General features: G+C 42.0%; 6 non-coding genes across 6 annotated transcripts; 5 read left to right on the top strand and 1 right to left on the bottom strand.

Annotated features, from left to right (window-relative positions):
- Positions 1–17,074: 17,074 nt before the first annotated feature.
- On the bottom strand, positions 17,075–17,149 carry Trnas-cga (transfer RNA serine (anticodon CGA)). The gene has a single exon. It is a non-coding gene; the product is annotated as a tRNA-Ser (tRNA).
- Positions 17,150–17,467: 318 nt separating this feature from the next.
- On the top strand, positions 17,468–17,542 carry Trnas-cga (transfer RNA serine (anticodon CGA)). Its single transcript has one exon. It is a non-coding gene; the product is annotated as a tRNA-Ser (tRNA).
- Positions 17,543–17,768: 226 nt separating this feature from the next.
- Trnas-cga (transfer RNA serine (anticodon CGA)) lies at positions 17,769–17,843 on the top strand. Its single transcript has one exon. It is a non-coding gene; the product is annotated as a tRNA-Ser (tRNA).
- Positions 17,844–18,067: 224 nt separating this feature from the next.
- On the top strand, positions 18,068–18,142 carry Trnas-cga (transfer RNA serine (anticodon CGA)). The gene has a single exon. It is a non-coding gene; the product is annotated as a tRNA-Ser (tRNA).
- A 525-nt stretch (positions 18,143–18,667) lies between these two features.
- On the top strand, positions 18,668–18,742 carry Trnas-cga (transfer RNA serine (anticodon CGA)). The gene has a single exon. It is a non-coding gene; the product is annotated as a tRNA-Ser (tRNA).
- A 225-nt stretch (positions 18,743–18,967) lies between these two features.
- On the top strand, positions 18,968–19,042 carry Trnas-cga (transfer RNA serine (anticodon CGA)). Its single transcript has one exon. It is a non-coding gene; the product is annotated as a tRNA-Ser (tRNA).
- The last annotated feature ends 636 nt before the right edge of the window (positions 19,043–19,678 follow it).

The following is a 19,678-nucleotide window of genomic DNA, read 5'->3' as shown; positions in this document are numbered from 1 at the left end:
ACTGCATAGCAGGGACTACATGTGACTAATGAGTATGAGTATGCCTGAGAACATGTTCGGATGGATAGAGGAGGGGAGGGAGAGAGTGAGTGGGAGAAGGAAGTGGACAGAGGTGGAGGAAGAGGAGGGGAAGATGCTTGAGGCAGGTGGAACATATAAAGGAGTAAAGGAAGAGAAGGAAGCAGAGATTGAAAGAGAGATGGGGAGGTGGAACTGGAAAGAGGGAGGAGGATGAGGGTAGGGTCACAGGGAGAAGGTGGAAAATATGGTCAGACAGAGTGAGTGGAGGAAAAGAACAAAGTGATGGGGAGGAGGAAGTGAAGAGACAGAGAGAATGGGAATGGGGAGACATACATGGAGGTGGGTGGATGAGAGAGGAAGAGGTGGACACAGAGGGGAGGAGGAGGAGGTGTGTTCAATATATGTGTTGACAGCATATGCAGGTGAAGTTAGTTTAAATAATAAAACAAAAATGCTTAATTCCATGAAATTAGCAATTTTGTATGCAGTATTATGGACACCTGCTAATAATTGCACTAGAAGTTTGTCTTCTATAACGAAGATTGTCAACAACATGAAATAATAATAAAATGCTAATAAATGAGGTTTTCTCAAGTATTACTCCATTGGAATTATGGATATGTGACAGACTGGAATGAAGTACAAAGTGCACTGCACATCTAATAATCTAAGAGAAATGCACGTGTCTGCTCAAGAGTTAAGAGCACAAATGAAGTATTCAAATCTGACTAATAATTAACAATATTAATTTGGAAATCATGTATACAGCTCCTAAAATTTTACTATCGACCTCTATGGAAAATATAAAAATTTAAGTCTACATTAGAATAATCTTGAACTTTATTTTGTTAAAGCATTAAACTGACTTCCATGAAAAATGTTTCTATAAATTTTTCCCATATTTTCTACTTTAACAGGTAATAACTACTCTTTTGACTTTCTTGTATAAAATTTGAGCTAGCCCATAATTTCATTTCCTTTTTACATTGCATAATAATTTCTTTTCTGCAGCTGTTTCGGTTTTATGTAGTGAGTTGGCTCAGTATGTCTGAGAAAGCATTCCTGTGCCAAACACTGCAGGTGGTTCGCCACTGAATGCACCGATATACCCTCTCTTCCTGGTAGAAAGATCATCGCTGAATCTCATAATCTCATTAGATGAGCAGGGTGTTCTGTGGGGAGAACAGGCAATTTGCAGAACCCAAGCAACAACCCAGTCTACAGCTACTGAAAGCCAGGCTGACATCTGTAGCCCAGTGGGTAGTGTGCACTACAGCTGTTCAACAGCAACCCCTTCCCCCCTCCCCCCAAAAAAAGAAACAATAGCTGAGTATGACATTCTCTTTTTTCTTTACACCAGTGTGGGAGAAGCAGTTGCGTTTGCTCTAAAATTTTGTCCAAGGGAGAAATATTGTGAAGTTCTGGACTGAGTTCTTGGCACAAAAGGCTGACGACTCATTGAGACAGGGCTCTGGCTGAGTGCCATCTGCCTCTTACCAAATGTGCATCTCTTATAATGGATTGAGAAGCAACTCTCGCCCAACACATGGACAACAGCATCCCCTCCGTGAAGAGATTCTGAGATAGAGAGTTGAGGTCCGTGATCTTGACTTATGAACCTCTGCTGCAAACTGTTGACGTGGCGGCATTATCTCCGGCTGCTGTTCGGTTCTAATTGGCGCAGGCTACCTGTTTAAGCAGACGTGCCAGGCGGTCATAATATAAGTGCAGCTACTCACATAGGTCCAGTGAGAGCTGCAACTATCGAATGGCAGCAAAACTTGATAGATATTCTAATATGTTTATGTGCACCCTTTTTTCGCTGGAAAACATTTAGTTTCTAATTTGCCCACTAGGTGCAAATATGGCCCTATACAGTAGAGCCCTGCAAGCATTGGCCCATCCACGTGGCCCACACACGCTTGTGGTGTGTAAGTGCGATCTCTGATACGCTTAATGAACGTTGGCGCAAGTTGCTCAACATCACCGATGCGAATAACAGCCACGTAAATGCTGGCACTGCTGCGTGAGCCACGTACATTTCACGCGCCTGCACCCACTTGCACACAGGTGCAAATTGCAGTGTCCACATGCATGATGCGCTTTGCTTGGCACCAGACCTGGCAGAAATTTATGCGAATGACGAATAACGAATACAGAATTACTATTCGTTACTGGTGAGTAACATATTCTAAATGTTATCGAGTTACACGACTAAAAACACTTATTCATCACCTGTGAATAAAAAGTGTTTTGAACAGTAAATAAATTTGAAATCTAACGGCATTTATAGCTCTAACTTTGTGTCATTTATTAAGCGAATGTACTTTTCGTTAGTTTCACATTAGTTTTCAGAAAAGCTCTTTTTTTGAAACGTCTCATCAGAAACTTTATTTGAATTACGGAAATTTCCCGTTGCAACACTAAGGAAAATACGTTCTACACGTGCAATGCACTCTGTAATTCGTCTTTAATCATGACTTCGATGTATGGCTTTCAGCTCATGATCTTCCTCAGCAAAAACTGAGAAATCATCAATTTCGTTGTAGTTTCGACAAATAATTATTTGTGATTCCATTTTAATTTCACTTTTCAAATCATATACCAAATAAAATATTTTTACAACAAAATGTTATTCGAAACTCCTAACCCTTTACTTTGAGATTTCTTTGGCTATTATATTCCGGAAATTTGTTATCAGCCTACCTTGGTCATGAACAGTAATAGAGGTGAACTATTTTTTTTTTAAATAGTGGTTATGACATTGTTACAACAGTTGCAGTTGGTGTAGAAAGACGAAAAACATATTACAATCGTCTCCTTGACACTTTCACGATACACAATTTGCAAGTGTGCTGCAATATTACAAAGTATTTTACGTACTCTAACCCAGTGCCTCTTCGAAGTTATTGAATCTCAAAGCTTTACGTACCTTCATATATGGATGTGGGATCGAGAAACTGTTCCTTATTATAAAGGCAAGGTCCCTCAGAGTTAATCCTAAAACAGTTTGGATAATTCGGACTTTCAGCAACATTTCATAAACATTTTGGGAGACTTTACATTAAAAGTCTGGTTATATTAATCTTTAGCAACCACTGAGTTCTGGCTTGGTTCACTCATTTTTTTTAGTATTACAACCACGAATTGTGTAATTATACTAAGAAGACACACATATCTGGTAGTGATAGCTATATTAGAATGGTTTTGAGGATTGGGGGTTTCTGTCGGGTGCATTCCCATTGTTGTCTCCTTACGTGGAGTTCTTGTGCAGTGTTAACAGGTTAACAGTGGGAGGGAGCTGCATGTGAGGTACAGTATCAAATGTCTTCAGGAAATATAGAAACACGGACTCAATTTGAAATCCCTGGTCAATAACACCCAATACTTGAGATAGTTGTGTTTCATAGGAACTATGTTTCCTAATTCATGTTGTCTGTGTGCCAATAGGCCGTTCCCTTCGCGTTAATTCATAATTTTCAGACACAATGTATGTTCCAAAGTCCTACTGCATATCTTCATTAGTGGCATGGGCCCGTAATTTAGTAATAGTCCTTTTGTAGTTCTTGAATATTGGTGTGACCTGTGCAACTTTCCAGTCTTACAGTACGGATCTTTCGTCGAGACAACAGTTGCGTGTGATTGTATGGAGCTATTGCTTCAGCATACTCTGAAAGAAACGTGATTGGTACCTAGTCTGGACTACATAGTCTGGACCATAAGATTGGTTTTTATTAGGTTATTTAATTTCCTTTACTACACGGAGGATATCTATTTATAAGTTACTCATTTTGACACCCCGTCTTGATTCAAATTCTGGAATATTTACTTCGCCTTCTTTGGTGAAGAAATTTCGTAATGCGTGTTTAGTAACTCTAATTTAGCAGCACTGTCAGCGATAGTATTTAGATTGCTATCGCGCAGAGAAGGCATTAATTGTGTCTTGCCGCAAGCATACTTTACATACGACCAGAATCTCTGTGGATTTTCTGCCAGGTTTCGAGACGAAGTTTTGTTTGGAAACTCTTATAAGCATCTCGCATTGAACTCAACGCTAACTTTCGAGTTTTTGTACAAGATTGCCACTCTTTGGGATTTTGTAATCGTTTAAATTTGGCATCTTTTTTCGTTGTTTCTCCAACAGTCCTTTGACACGTACTGTGCACCAAGGAGGATCAGCTCCGTCGTTTATTAATTTATTTGGTATAAATTTCTCAATTGCTGCCGATACTATTTCTATAGTCGCTAAACAAATTCAGAAGGATGTAGGTTGCAGTAGGTACGGGGAGATGAAGAAGCTTGCACAGGATAGAGAAGCATGGAGAGCTGCATCAAACCAGTCTCAGGACTGAAGACCACAAAAACCACAACTATTTCTTAAATTCAAGCCGCGTCTCATCTTCACTTACATTGTTAATTTGGAAGGGGTGGAGAATGCCTTTGAGGAAGGCGTCAAGAGAACTTTCATCTGATTTTTTGAATAGGTATTTTTTCTTTAATTTTTCGAGTATTTGAGAGTTACGATATTCAGTTTAGCTACGATGCTCGTTATTAGTTCAGAATAATTTTTCGCTAAGAAGACAACCCGTTAACTATTCGACTGGGCTGATGAGCTAACTGTTCGAAATATGATACGTCCATTACTAGCGATATTATTTAAAGTAAAAGTAAAGGAAGTCTTCAACCTATCCATCACTCTCATAGTTCCAACAAACAACATAGTAGATGTTTCTCTTTTCTGAAGTGTAGTGCGCGAAGCAATCGCGAGTGGACATTGTACACTCTAATAGAGGAGTTTGTTTGCAGCTCGAGTAGCGTGTTTACTTACACAGTTATTCGTCGAGAGCCGACAGCACTACATTTCTGTGGTCCTGCTTGTGGTCAGAAGCCAACAATCACAAAATTGAATGAATGATCATTAGAGTTTTGACATACGCTGCCCTGTCCAACTGAGAATCGCTGATAGAGAAAAACTGCTCCACCAAAATGTTCAGTGATTATGCATACGTAAATGATATGGAACATGAGGTGTCAGACGGAAGAGGACAGAATTCCTACTCAGTACCTATTGTCCCTTTTAACGAACTACGAGAGGTGTTAAATATTGCTTCTTAACAAGTAACTTACTTGAAATGCCTTGAGGTAAAGCATTGTGTTGGACAGGGATTCGAATCCTGAACCCAATCGGATAGATATCGAAGCACAATCAACTGTGACATATCGGATATTATCGGCAGTAGCTAGATGTTTTAACTGAAATGACGAGACGTAACATTAATTTTTTCCTTCTCAGGACTCCAGCCCGGTACCTATCGCTGTTATATTCTAGAGAAAACGAACGTTAAATATGGGTTTGTTGCACCAGCAGCGACATGTGACCGTGTTTGAACTAGAAATAATATGACGAAGAGTTCACTGCTGACTGGGAATAGAGCTCCATGCATATCGTTGTTGACTACACACAAAGAGACGTCCGCTACCGAATTTTTCTCCACCAGCAGCTCGGAATAACATCTTGAACTTACAGTGATCTCGCATATAGTTCTGTGTTTCACTGGGAGTCAAAAACGTCAAATATCATTAGTGTTGACAACGAATGAAAATACATTCAAAATCGAAATTATTATCCACCAGCAGATGGTATTCTCATGCTAGAGTTTGATAATACATATTAAATCTTTAGTGCAGGGCCAGGATTCTAACCCATTCAAGCGCAATACGTGGAGATGTTGGGGAATCTGCAGTTTGAACAAACAACAAATTGTAACCGAGCTGTATTGTTACGAAGGTATCAAATTCCGCGTTAAGGGCGGTCTGAGTAGCATTCCCAGTTCAGAACCAATTTTATCGACATACAGAAGCTCAGATAAAAGATGGAATAAGTGTCCAGTGAGCATACGTAGCGTTTGTTTCGTCACTAGAATCCTCTTCTCAGTGGCTCATCTTTCTATCTAACGACGTTGTAGCACACTGGCTTAGAAATCTGACACACAGGCTCCCTGTATCAATTTGCAGCATGTTCAGTAAATTCATTTACTTGGTTGACCGAATCACCTATTATGAACTAGCTGCCTCGGCTACCCAGTGCATATATTCAACTTTATTTTGTAATCACCAAAATAAAGTCACGTAACTGCAACCAACACAGAACTGCCAACAGTCTAGGATGCAGAAATTTAAATAGGAAGTGTTCCTTTCCACTTGAGCTACTCTATTGCGCTATCTGTTTGTTGAAAACGTTGTGCAGTGCAAAAGAAAAGGTATAACTGTTTGTCTCTCATAAGTATTCATGTGGCCATATGCATTATCCCACAGCACTGTGGAATGCAGAAGTCCTGGAGGAATTGTTGCACTTTTCTGGAGCTGCCGCAGCCACGTGTCAGCTATTAGCGTAATTGTAAGTATCGTGCACGGTAGACAAGATGTCGCGAATTCGAGTACACTCACTGCTGTATTTCTTAAGAAATATAGCAGTCTAATGGAACTTATAACATAATTCCCTTCACTCCTCAAGCCAAAATAGTCGCATGTTGAGAAAAGGGCTAACTTCTGTGACATTTTGTTCATTTCAGGTTTAATAGACAGCCAGAGAGTAGATGCACCTCGAAACTTTTGTATTATGTATGGTTAGAGCGCATCGTGCCAAATTACGTCGGAAAAGTATTTTCTACAATAGCTGTCGTCTGGTAGGGGCATTTTATTCTTGTTCAAACCTTGTTTGATAGCTTTAATTCAGAACAAGTTTTCTGCATAAATGTAATCAATAAACTGTATGTGCCTTTGGAGACTGTTATAGATAACATCACAGAATTCGCATACATCGTTGATGATTAATTTCCCTCTCATGTTTACTATGGTTTTAACAACATTAAAGGAAACCATACAAAAATTGTAAACTGTATTATAAAAAGTGAAATAAAACTACCCACGATAACCTTATGACGAAAATCTGTTTTAATAAAACTGAGTATCTGTACACAAGCATGCCTCCATCGTCACGAATTAGTAAAGTACTACACACTAAGTTTTTGATTCTGTCTGTGTTTAATTGGAATGCTGTGTCATACTCAAGAGGTATGCAAATGCGGTATTTGATAAATAAAGTTATGTATTCCTAGAAACCCAAAATTAGTTGTCAGCAGCGGAAAGAGGTGTTACCTGTTGTGCAGCATTGTAACATTTTCACCATTGCACTATGAGCCGAAAGTATTTTCTTGCGATTTCCTTATCGATGTTTAATCTGACTGTTTGTTGCTCTTTCACAGAAAAGATAAAAACGCTACACTCAGTGAGACTGGAACTGCAAACCATCACAAACGCTTTTTGACAGATCAGCACGTAACCACAGAGCTAGCAAAGAAATATGTGTATTAGCTTTCTCTTACGAGACCAATAGTGGCTAGAACTCATAAACCGCGATTTAAAGGACGAGATTAGTTGTGATTTCCACATGTAACGACTTTCCTGTGCTGAAAAGTGTAAATTTACAATCTGTTGTTACACCTCAAGCGATAATTCAATGGCAGTGACAGGTAAAATCAAGTGAACTTTGAGGCTTAATTCCGTGCATACCAGGAAGTAACTCTTCGATCGCAGAGTTGCCAAACATACATTGCCTTGTTTCCAAATCTCAGTTACAATACCAACAGGAAGAAGACGAACCGATGTAATCCTACAGCGGGCTGGGAAGTGACCATAGCTGGTCTCTCCAAATCGCGGCTGCTACGGACTGGAATACGTAATGCGCCTGATTCGCAGTTCTGTAACTAGGTTTAGGAAATGGAGCGTAGTTACTAATAATACTCAGAACTGATTGCAATCTAAGCATCATAAATCAGTAACTCTTATAGTTGTTTTTATATTTCTTTCGTACTGAAAACTAAGAAACTCTCTCACAGACGTTTTCGTGCCTCGCCGAAAGTCGCGCACAACGAACAAATATGAAAAAAAAGAATGTATGTGGGTGTGTGACAGAGAGAGAGAGAGAGAGAGATAAAAGTCAAAAAGAGTGAGAGCGAGAGGGTAAAAAATTGTAAAGGTATTGAATCATGGTACGTAAAGAAATCTTTCATTAAGATCACACGTTCCACATCATTACGAAATATCGTATTCATGATCTATGAAACAGGAATTAATCTAATGTAATCTAGTCTAATGATATCATTTTGATGACCAGCCATGAGGAGTCATGAATTACAGAAATTTTTGCCGATGACAGTAACCAAACCTGATTTTGAAAATAAAAGTCGGTAATTTTTGTAATAAACCGGGACTTCTGTCGTGACCCTTTCGTCCCTGTTAATTAACTACGAAAGATGTCTGACATACCTCTATTCTGAAGTATCAAAGTGTGCATGCATTTAAAGATGAAGTGCATGATGTGAAGTTCTGTGACGGAGAGACGAAAGCAACACCGTTCTTTTCCCTTTTCTTGTAGCTGAAGGAATTTAGTTTCGTCTTAAATCGTCTCAAGCACTTTCGCTCATAGATATCTCAAATAGGAAAAAGCTCATTATCCAGGTACGAAGGTTGTAAAACAAACTTCCCACGGTTTGTGTCAGGTTGATCTTTTCGTCTGGTAGCACTGCGTAAGTATTTTGTCTATGAGGTATCACAAGTAGTGTTCCTGTAGCTGTGGAAATCATTGGTTGAAAACGAGTTCAGCACCAATGGGTACAGTGCTGCTAAATATTCAAAAAGATTATCAACCTAAGTTTGAGTTCATCCGAAAACTGAGGCAAATTTATAATATTGAAGCTAGACTGTGTATCCTTGTCTTCCTTGAGTGGGCATTGGAAGGCGTTTACACAAACGTATACAATACTACGAACGAACGCTACAGTTAACGTTGCTCTCATACACTACTTTTGTTTTTTTATTCTTCTGGGTCTTCAGCGCGCAATATGTGTTGTAGATACAGCCTTAGAGCAAAACATTGACCGCTGAGTCGTTCACGTAAAGTCGACAATACAGTCGTGCTCTTCTCAAAATCCTATGTCCGGCAATTTGCTCGATCTGCCAATACTGTAGACTGCGGCACTTCCCAGTGGAAGTCTTGACTTCAGTCTTAGTACATTATTCTTGACTACGCGAGACTAGCTAATACGACGTCTAGTAACTAAAAGCAGACGTCAACAAAGTTTTTGTTGTCCCTTTCCTCTCTGTGCTGAAGCTATGAGTGCAATTCAAGCGAATCTACAATAGATTTCGCTTTATGTCACACTGGTAATAATAGTTTGGTCGAACAATGTTTCAGCGAAAGATTTCTTTGCCGACCATCTGCGTCTGCACACCGCATGCGTCTGAGTTCTCTGGGACCCGATTACTGCCTACCGGCGGGGACTGAGGCACTGCATTGTCTCGCCTTCTGCCGACAACGTCTGCTCCACTTCGCACTCTCGACCTTGTAAAATGCTTTAATGTTGTTGAGTGGTGACCCATAAAATCTGTCTACGATTTGTGTTTCACTCTTGATAGCAAAGGAGGCACAAAATCGTTTTTATTTGATGATTCTTTTATTAGACTAGAATGCAATATATCAATGTGGCAGAATTAATTTCATTGTTTATGATCCATGGCTCTACAATTAAAGCGTCACATTCTGTTCTTTTTCCTTTCACGGGAGGTTCTTCAAATAATTGATTATTGTCATGGATTCATATCTGTTAGTCAAGGTACAGAGAGCAAATGCAACACAATGTGTTTGGTTTCTTACTTTGATTCTCTACGATAAATGGACGCAAAAGATTGTGTCAATACCTATCAGAAACTGCTCTATAGATACTCAGGCAAATTTCTTGTTTTGGGGTCTATACCTTAATTAATGGAGAAGTGAACGCTGTTCACAAGTGATATTTAAAATATTCAATTGGATTTAAGGCGACAAAATTGCCCATATTTGAACCTACCCAGAGAAAAAGTTAGTTGCTAGAGCTGCTGCTAGCAAATGTCTGCAGGGAGTTCGTAATTGCTACTGTGGAAATTTAGCATAGAGGCCGTATAGTAATCACGTCGTTCATCTCCTTCATACTTATCACCCTGGTATGTGAGTCTTAAGTGAAGAAGAATATTGAAATTCGTATATATATATATATATATATATATATATATATATATATATATATATATATATGAAATTGAAATAAGAACACCGTGAATTAATTGTCCCAGGAAGGGGAAACTTTATTGACACATTCCTGGGGTCAGATACATCACATGATCACACTGACAGAACCACAGGCACATAGACACAGGCAACAGAGCATGCACAATGTCGCCACTAGTACAGTGTATATCCACCTTTCGCAGGAATGCAGGCTGCTATTCTCCCATGGAGACGATCGTAGAGATGCTGGATGTAGTCCTGTGGAACGGCTTGCCATGCCATTTCCACCTGGCGCCTAAGTTGAACCAGCGTTCGTGCTGGACGTGCAGACCCCGTGAGATGACGCTTCATCCAGTCCCAAACATGCTCAATGGGGGACAGATCCGGAGATCTTACTGGCCAGGGTAGTTGACTTACACCTTCTAGAGCACGTTGGTGGCACGGGATACATGCGGACGTGCATTGTCCTGTTGGAACAGCAAGTTCCCTTGCCGGTCTAGGAATGGTAGAACGATGGATTCGATGACGGTTTGGATGTACCGTGCACTATTCAGTGTCCCCTCGACGATCACCAGAGGTGTACGGCCAGTGTAGGAGATCGCTCCCCACACCATGATGCCAGGTGTTGGCCCTGTGTGCCTCGGTTGTATGCAGTCCTGATTGTGGCGCTCACCTGCACAGCGCCAAACACGCATACGACCATCATTGGCACCAAGGCAGAAGCGACTCGCATCGCTGAAGACGACACGTCTCCATTCGTCCCTCCATTCACGCCTGTCGCGACGCCACTGGAGGCGGGCTGCACGATGTTGGGGCATGAGCGGAAGACAGCCTAACGGTGTGCGGGACCGTAGCCCAGCTTCATGGAGACGGTTGCGAATGGTCCTCGCCGATACTCCAGGAGCAACAGTGTCCGTAATTTCCTGGGAAGTGGTGGTGCGGTCCCCTACGGCACTGCGTAGGATCCTACGGTGTTGGCGTGCATCCGTGCGTCGCTCCGGTCCGTCCCAGGTCGACGGGCACGTGCACCTTCCGCCGACCACTGGTGACAACATCGATGTACTGTGGAGACCTCACGCCCCACGTGTTGAGCAATTCGGTGGTACGTCCACCCGGCCTCCCGCATGCCCACTATACGCCCTCGCTCAAAGTCCGTCAACTGCACATACGGTTCACGTCCACGCTGTCGCGGCATGCTACCAGTGTTAAAGACTGCGATGGAGCTCCGTATGCCACGGCAAACTGGCTGACACTGACGGCGACGGTGCACAAATGCTGCGCAGCTAGCGCCATTCGACGGCCAACACCGCGGTTCCTGGTGTGTCCGCTGTGCCGTGCGTGTGATCATTGTTTGTACAGCCCTCTCGCAGTGTCCGGAGCAAGTATGGTGGGTCTGACAAACGGTGTCAATGTGTTCTTTTTTCCATTTCCAGGAGTGTATATATGAATATCTTCAGAGACGCTGGTATTGCGAAGAAGCTTGGCAGTCAGAAAGGCAAGATTTATGACCATTAAGACAACTTACTGAGTCGAGCTACCAAGAGGATTTGATGTGTAAAGGTTTTCTTCCGATTTCGATATAGAATTTTTTCTGGAAATTCGCAGCCCCATAAAATATATCAGAAAAAAACATTGCAGACGCTGGCCCCTACCACGGTTAGAACTGACGACTGAGCCTTTCTGACCTGAGACACGGGCGGTACCACTGGGCTACAGACACACTGTCCCTGTACGCGACTCTCATCATGGTGTTGGTCGCTCAGCCTCATAACGCATCGTGAAAGATAATAAAAGTTGTCACATATGTGAAGAATAGCATTTCTTAGGCAAAAAATTAAATTTTCTGTCTCGGTGTCTTAGTTTCATGAGGATTATACAGCATGAGTCATTCAAATGGAAAGGGAATATCAAGTGAATTTAGCGAGTCAATTCAGTACCTACGCGGAAATGATTGCACTGTCACAGTGTTGCCTAATGTTTGTGACGATGTTGCCAATTCTCAGCTGTGCTAGGAACAGCTCTGCAGCGGTATGCGAAGAGAATCCCGTGCTCGTGTCGCAGTAGGATATGGAGAGGAGGCGCGGGGTTTGGTTAATATGCAGCGTTTCCTCCTACCAGTTGTGTCAAACATTCAGGTGTATAATCTTCCATCACGATTACAGTTTCCTACAAAATACATAAGAATGAAACACTTCCCTTGTTACTTTATGACAAAAGATTATTTCAGTACAATAAAAAGTCTGTGGAAATCACTTATACCCACCTATCACAAAAGTAAGAAAACAAACACTTTGCACCTCGAAATCTATTGCACCTATGTGCAGTCTGGTGACGTTTAAATAAATCGTCTTAACGGCGCTAAATCGTTGTTTGTGTATCATTTACCGGCCGTACTCAACCACATTTTACTGGTTGTAAGGCAAAAAGGTTACTGACAAATTTCACAAAAGGAGAAAGGTGACGAAATGTCTCCCACTGGAAGGTCATGTTGTTTTATTTAAATGATTACAAAATCAGGTAAAACGAACAGTCAGGTTGTCAGTATAAGCATATTACTGTTGTCTGTATGAAGTTGCACTACCCAGTGCCTGTAATGATAAAGGGCCCGTTTAGATCAGGCTTATTGTATACAGAAGTGGAAGAGAGAGTTACTGTTACAGTGTACTTATGGAGCCCAATGGGTTAATTGCGTATCTTCCGGTGAGAAAGAGCACTGGAAAACAGTCTTCGCTACAAGAGGTTACTTAAACTGGTGTCTCTCTGAGCTACAATTTATGGTCAGCAGCTAAGTGTAAGGTCAATGAATCGGATGCGAGTTTTGCATCTGTGAAATACTTTCCTACATTATAGAAGCGAATATTGAATTTGAACTAATACTGCGAAAATTTTGCACTTGGACAGCTTAGAATGAAAATCTTTCTGTTTACTGCAAAGAAAAACAATTCATTTTCTAAAACATTGTCTGTCATACACAACTTGAAACAGGTCATGTCGACCTAATCATATGGAAGAAATGAAAGCGACGTATACCGGAAGGCAGTAAGGTCTCTTGCCTTTTGCTTTGGCAGTACTCGATAGCCTTTTCTAGGCGCAAGTAAATGAAGAAAGGCAGCGCGTTTTTGTTAACAAGTAACGTCTTCATCAGTTGCTTTAGTCTTAATGTAATCTACGAGTAATTAATGATGTATGATATTAACATGAAAAGGATTCCGTAGTCAGGCAAAGAGCCTGTTCTTGTGTTCCAGCAGCGGTATGAAGAAAATGATAGTAATAATGACGGTAATAATCGAATTATCCAGTAAATTTGTAAGGTGTCAGGCAAATCCAACACCTTCCATGAAAACCCTGACATGATAAGCAAATCCAGTAGTATGTCACATAGCTCCGAATAAATCGTGACATAAAATTAACCAAAGTAATACGAGTAACGAGTGAGCAAATGGAATACCACAGACTAACACAAGAATGCCTAAATGCCTGTCATACCTTCCCACCGTGAGACAGATGCAGTTCCGAGCGGTTAAACGAGAACACAAGCCGAGAGCAGAACCGTGTTAAGCTTGAAGGCCATACGATAAGGGACGGACTGGACACCCACGTCTCCGCTAACCGCTAGGACCACCCCCAGCCCATGTTAAAAGCTAGAGCCGTAGCATGAGACTTTTTCGCGTCTCTGTTACGTCAGGACCACTCCCCCAGCCCATGTTAAAAGATAGAGCCCTCCAGAAGGACAGTATAGATCTTACGATAACACAAAAAGTGCCACCCCAGCTGCATGTTTTAGCATAAGACTTTTTCGCGTCTCTGTTACGTCAGGACCACCCCCCCAGCCCATGTTAAAAGATAGAGCCCTCCAGAAGAACAGTAAAGATCTTACGATAACATTAAAAGAACCACACCAGCTGCAGGTTTTAGCGTGAGACTTTTTCGCGTCTCTGTTACGTTGCAAACTTTAAAAACATTGCCCTACCACGAAAAGTATAACGTTTCTCATTGGATAGACAGAATTTTTGTAGGCGGAGCTTAAGGTTAACATTGAGACCCTGATTGGTCAGATGAAAACACAGCCAGATAGTTTCTTTAAACCAACTTTGGTAAATTGTAGTAAGGAGAAGTTAGGAGAGAGTTGCTCCCGAGACGGCGAAATGAGCGGAGCTGTGCTGCCCGCTGCCCCCTGACGAACACCGACAAGGTAATGAACGCACGCGATGCCCCGTAACAGCGCATAAAGCTGCACTCAGAACTTCACAAGTCTCATCTGTTACACCTCCTTTTTGCGTAATACTAGTGTCGAACGTCAATTAAAGCTCATGGTGTTCACATTTGCCACTTGAAGTAAAAATCTGAAACGCAATGATTTTTCTGTTATATTGTTATTGAGAAGTCACATCATCCACTGTCATTTATGACAAGTTAGATAAGTAATTAAAGATAATTGAGGGTCACTGCAGACCATTTTGATAGTTTTCTCTCTTGTGAAACTTAATTTAAACCTAGGTTGTAGATGTGAAATGGCATAGGTCATCCTTCGATCCATTGTAGAACTTGGAAACCCACTCAGGGAATATTCGTTCACATTTTTGTTGAACGCAGCTGGTTTTTACCATCCTGTATTAAAACATTTCCTTTTATCAATAGTGCAATTTATAAACGATGTTTTGTGAGTAGAATAAAATGTCCAATGGTAAACTTAACTGCTTTTTGGACGTTATTTTGCCAGTTAACTAAAAATAGGAAAGCCTTGAACCCCTTCCACTAAATTTAGTTAGTATTAAGATTTTTTTACAGTGAGTGCAGTGGAGCTGACGCTGAAATCATTAAGTATTTGGTTATATCATCGCTAGTCTCACTGAACTCTTCTGCGCTCTACATGTCATGTGTGGTCTGGCGTCTCCTTACCAGCAACAGGTCCCAGGTTCAAACTAGTCAATTCCCTAAAAAGCACGCTCAGAGCGTCGTTGAGCGAAAGTGGTAAGGAGACACGATATAGAACAAACAGACACCACACAAAATGTTAGAACTTCACACTTTCCAGAGGATTTTCTCGAGCTAAGAAATTTGCTGAATTTGTGAAAATTTCAAAATGGCTTCACGTCGAACCTATGATGCCTAGAAGAGTCTTTATATCCTGCTGACATGAGAATAGCATAAACTCCGCCTCAGAAGCGTGCTTCTAGTTAACATTTTAATAGACTCGCGTTTTTTCCACAGTGACTAATTTTGTAAGCTAAGTACATCATCTGTTACAGCACACTCCTGGGGCTGGGAAATGTGGCCACAGTGGATTGGCGGACGAACTGTCACAGGTGCAATGCGTGGGTTCAGGCCTTTTCTTTTAAGAGGCACAACAGATTTACTTTACCTCTGGTAACCTCAAGAGAAAGACGTTATAATCCAGAATCTGCATTAAACATCACGTTCCTTCATTACCAACTGGACATTCCCGGTTTAAGTTGGGAAATGACATAGCGGAAGTCATGGTAAACAGAAAATACAGTCGCCAGTAAACTTACTTACATTAGAAAGCTTTATTTTATTTGATGAACTTCTAGCCATTTAAAGGAACAGGGCTCTTACTTTACTTGTACTTGATTGAACTAGAGACGTTGAAAAATTTGGTGCTGGACTGTGATTCGAATTCGTATCTCCTCTTTCGAGGATATGAATCCCTTGGAACAGTATAGTGCAATCATTTCGTTCCTTTTCTCAAGACTGCAATCTTCTCTACGTCTCCTCCAAAGGTAAGTATGTGGGATCGAATTCTGATACAGTAAAAAATATTCCTAATTTCATTTCAAGCCTTTCACGTGTACATCGGCCAGCCTGAGAAAATTAACGTGCATTATTAATTTCTGTTCATGTGTTGCCAACAATCACAGTAGGTGCCGTTATTTCTGGTCAAACACGCACACATCATACTATTGGTGAGTAAACAACTGATACTTAAGCCATATTCGTGGATGCGTGATAGGTGTGCAGTTCGATTGTCGCTTAGGCATAAATGTTTGTATCCATACTTTAGATTCAAACACCTAGCAGCTGGTAAGAAAAACCAATAGGTAACATTTGATTTTACTCCGATTACGTGTTGGGTTCGTATCCCCGTCACAGAACTTCACATCATGCACTTCATCTTTAAATGCATGCACACTTTGTTACTTCACAATAGAGGTACGTCAGACATCTTTCATGGTTAATTAACAGGGACGATAGGGACTTGATAGAAGTCCCGATTTATTGCAAAAACTGTCGTCTTTTATTTACAAGTTTCGATTTGGTTACTGGTATTGGCAAAAATTTCGGTAATTCATGAATCTTCATGGCTAGTCATCAATATGATATGATTATATTAGATTACATTAGTTTGATTCATGTTTCATAGATCATGATACGATATTTCGTAATAATGTGGAACGTGTCATTTTAATGAAAGATTTCTTTACACACCATGATTTAATTCCTTTACACTTTTTTACTCACTCTATCTCATTTTTTTAAAAATTTTTATCTCTCTCCCTCTGTCACACACACACACACACTCACACACACACACACACACACACACATTCGACTGTCGGTGAGGCACGAAAACGTCTGTGAATGAGTTTCTTAGTGATGAGTACACTCATGAAAGAAATTTATAAACAACTATGAGAGTTACTGATTTATGATGCTGAGATTGCAATCAGTTCTGAGTATTATTAGTAACTACGCTCCAGTCCCTAAACCTAGTTACAGAAATGCGAATCAGACGCATTACGTATTCCAGGCCGTAGCAGCCGCAACTTGGGGACACCAGCTATGGTCACTTCCCAGCCCGCTGTAGGATCACATCGGTTCGTCTTCTTACTGCTGAGATTTGGCAACAAGGAAATGTATCCAGAATGATATTTTCACTCTGCAGCGGAGTGTGCGCTGATATGAAACTTCCTGGCAGATTAAAACTGTGTGCCCGACCGAGACTCGAACTCGGGACCTTTGCCTTTCGCGGGCAAGTGCTCTACCAACTGAGCTACCGAAGCACGACTCACGTCCGGTACTCACAGCTTTACTTCTGCCAGTATCCGTCTCCTACCTTCCAAACTTTACAGAAGCTCTTCTGCGAAACTTGCAGAACTAGCACTCCTGAAAGAAAGGATGTTGCGGAGACATGGCTTAGCCACAGCCTGGGGGATGTTTCCAGAATGATATTTTCACTCTGCAGCGGAGTGTGCGCTGATATGAAACTTCCTGGCAGATTAAAACTGTGTGCCCGACCGAGACTCGAACTCGGGACCTTTGCCTTTCGCGGGCAAGTGCTCTACCAACTGAAGTAAAGCTGTGAGTACCGGACGTGAGTCGTGCTTCGGTAGCTCAGTTGGTAGAGCACTTGCCCGCGAAAGGCAAAGGTCCCGAGTTCGAGTCTCGGTCGGGCACACAGTTTTAATCTGCCAGGAAGTTTCATATCAGCGCACACTCCGCTGCAGAGTGAAAATATCATTCTGGAAACATCCCCCAGGCTGTGGCTAAGCCATGTCTCCGCAACATCCTTTCTTTCAGGAGTGCTAGTTCTGCAAGTTTCGCAGAAGAGCTTCTGTAAAGTTTGGAAGGTAGGAGACGGATACTGGCAGAAGTAAAGCTGTGAGTACCGGACGTGAGTCGTGCTTCGGTAGCTCAGTTGGTAGAGCACTTGCCCGCGAAAGGCAAAGGTCCCGAGTTCGAGTCTCGGTCGGGCGCACAGTTTTAATCTGCCAGGAAGTTTCATATCAGCGCACACTCCGCTGCAGAGTGAAAATATCATTCTGGAAACATCCCCCAGGCTGTGGCTAAGCCATGTCTCCGCCATATCCTTTCTTTCAGGAGTGCTAGTTCTGCAAGTTTCGCAGAAGAGCTTCTGTAAAGTTTGGAAGGTAGGAGACGGATACTGGCAGAAGTAAAGCTGTGAGTACCGGACGTGAGTCGTGCTTCGGTAGCTCAGTTGGTAGAGCACTTGCCCGCGAAAGGCAAAGGTCCCGAGTTCGAGTCTCGGTCGGGCACACAGTTTTAATCTGCCAGGAAGTTTCATATCAGCGCACACTCCGCTGCAGAGTGAAAATATCATTCTGGAAACATCCCCCAGGCTGTGGCTAAGCCATGTCTCCGCAATATCCTTTCTTTCAGGAATGCTAGTTCTGCAAGTTTCGCAGAAGAGCTTCTGTAAAGTTTGGAAGGTAGGAGACGGATACTGGCAGAAGTAAAGCTGTGAGTACCGGACGTGAGTCGTGCTTCGGTAGCTCAGTTGGTAGAGCACTTGCCCGCGGAAGGCAAAGGTCCCGAGTTCGAGTCTCGGTCAGGCACACAGTTTTAATCTGCCAGGAAGTTTCATATCAGCGCACACTCCGCTGCAGAGTGAAAATATCATTCTGGAAACATCCTCCAGGCTGTGGCTAAGCCATGTCTCCGCAATATCCTTTCTTTCAGGAGTGCTAGTTCTGCAAGTTTCGCAGAAGAGCTTCTGTAAAGTTTGGAAGGTAGGAGACGGATACTGGCAGAAGTAAAGCTGTGAGTACCGGACGTGAGTCGTGCTTCGGTAGCTCAGTTGGTAGAGCACTTGCCCGCGAAAGGCAAAGGTCCCGAGTTCGAGTCTCGGTCGGGCACACAGTTTTAATCTGCCAGGAAGTTTCATATCAGCGCACACTCCGCTGCAGAGTGAAAATATCATTCTGGAAACATCCCCCAGGCTGTGGCTAAGCCATGTCTCCGCAATATCCTTTCTTTCAGGAGTGCTAGTTCTGCAAGTTTCGCAGAAGAGCTTCTGTAAAGTTTGGAAGGTAGGAGACGGATACTGGCAGAAGTAAAGCTGTGAGTACCGGACGTGAGTCGTGCTTCGGTAGCTCAGTTGGTAGAGCACTTGCCCGCGAAAGGCAAAGGTCCCGAGTTCGAGTCTCGGTCGGGCACACAGTTTTAATCTGCCAGTAAGTTTCAAGGAAATGTATGTTTGGCAACTCTGCGATCGACGAGTTACTTCCTGGTGTGCACGGAATCAAGCCTCAAAGTTCACTTGATTTTACCTGTCATTTCCATTGAATAATCTGAGTTATTATCGCTTGAGGTGTAACAAAAGATTCTAAATTTACGCTTTTCAGCCCAGGAAAGTCTTTGCACGTGGAAATCACAACTAATCTCGTCCTTCAAATAACGGTTTACGAGTTCTAGCCACTATTGGTCTCGTAAGAGGAAACTAAGACACATATTTCTTCGCTAGCTCTGTGGTAACGTGCTGACCTGTGAAAAAGGGCCTGTGATGGTTCCAGTCTCACTGAGTGTAGCGTTTGTATCCCCTCTGTGAAAGAGCAACAAACAGTCAGATGAAACATCGATAAGGAAATCGCAAGAAAATACTTTCGGCTCATAGTGCAATGGTGAAAATTTTACAATTCCGTACAACAGGTAACACCTCTTTCCACTGCTGACAACTAATTTTGGGTTTCTAGGGATACATAATTTTATTTATGAAATTCCGCATTTGCATACCTCTTGAATGACACAACACACCAATTAAACACAGACAGAATCAAAAACTGAGTGAGTAGT

The sequence above is a fragment of the Schistocerca gregaria genome, chromosome 4 (genome assembly GCF_023897955.1).
Source record: "Schistocerca gregaria isolate iqSchGreg1 chromosome 4, iqSchGreg1.2, whole genome shotgun sequence".
In the NCBI taxonomy this organism is placed as follows: Eukaryota; Metazoa; Arthropoda; class Insecta; order Orthoptera; family Acrididae; genus Schistocerca; species Schistocerca gregaria.
The sequence above is the reverse complement of the archived record's forward strand: the minus strand, read 5'-3'. Positions and strand labels throughout refer to the sequence as shown.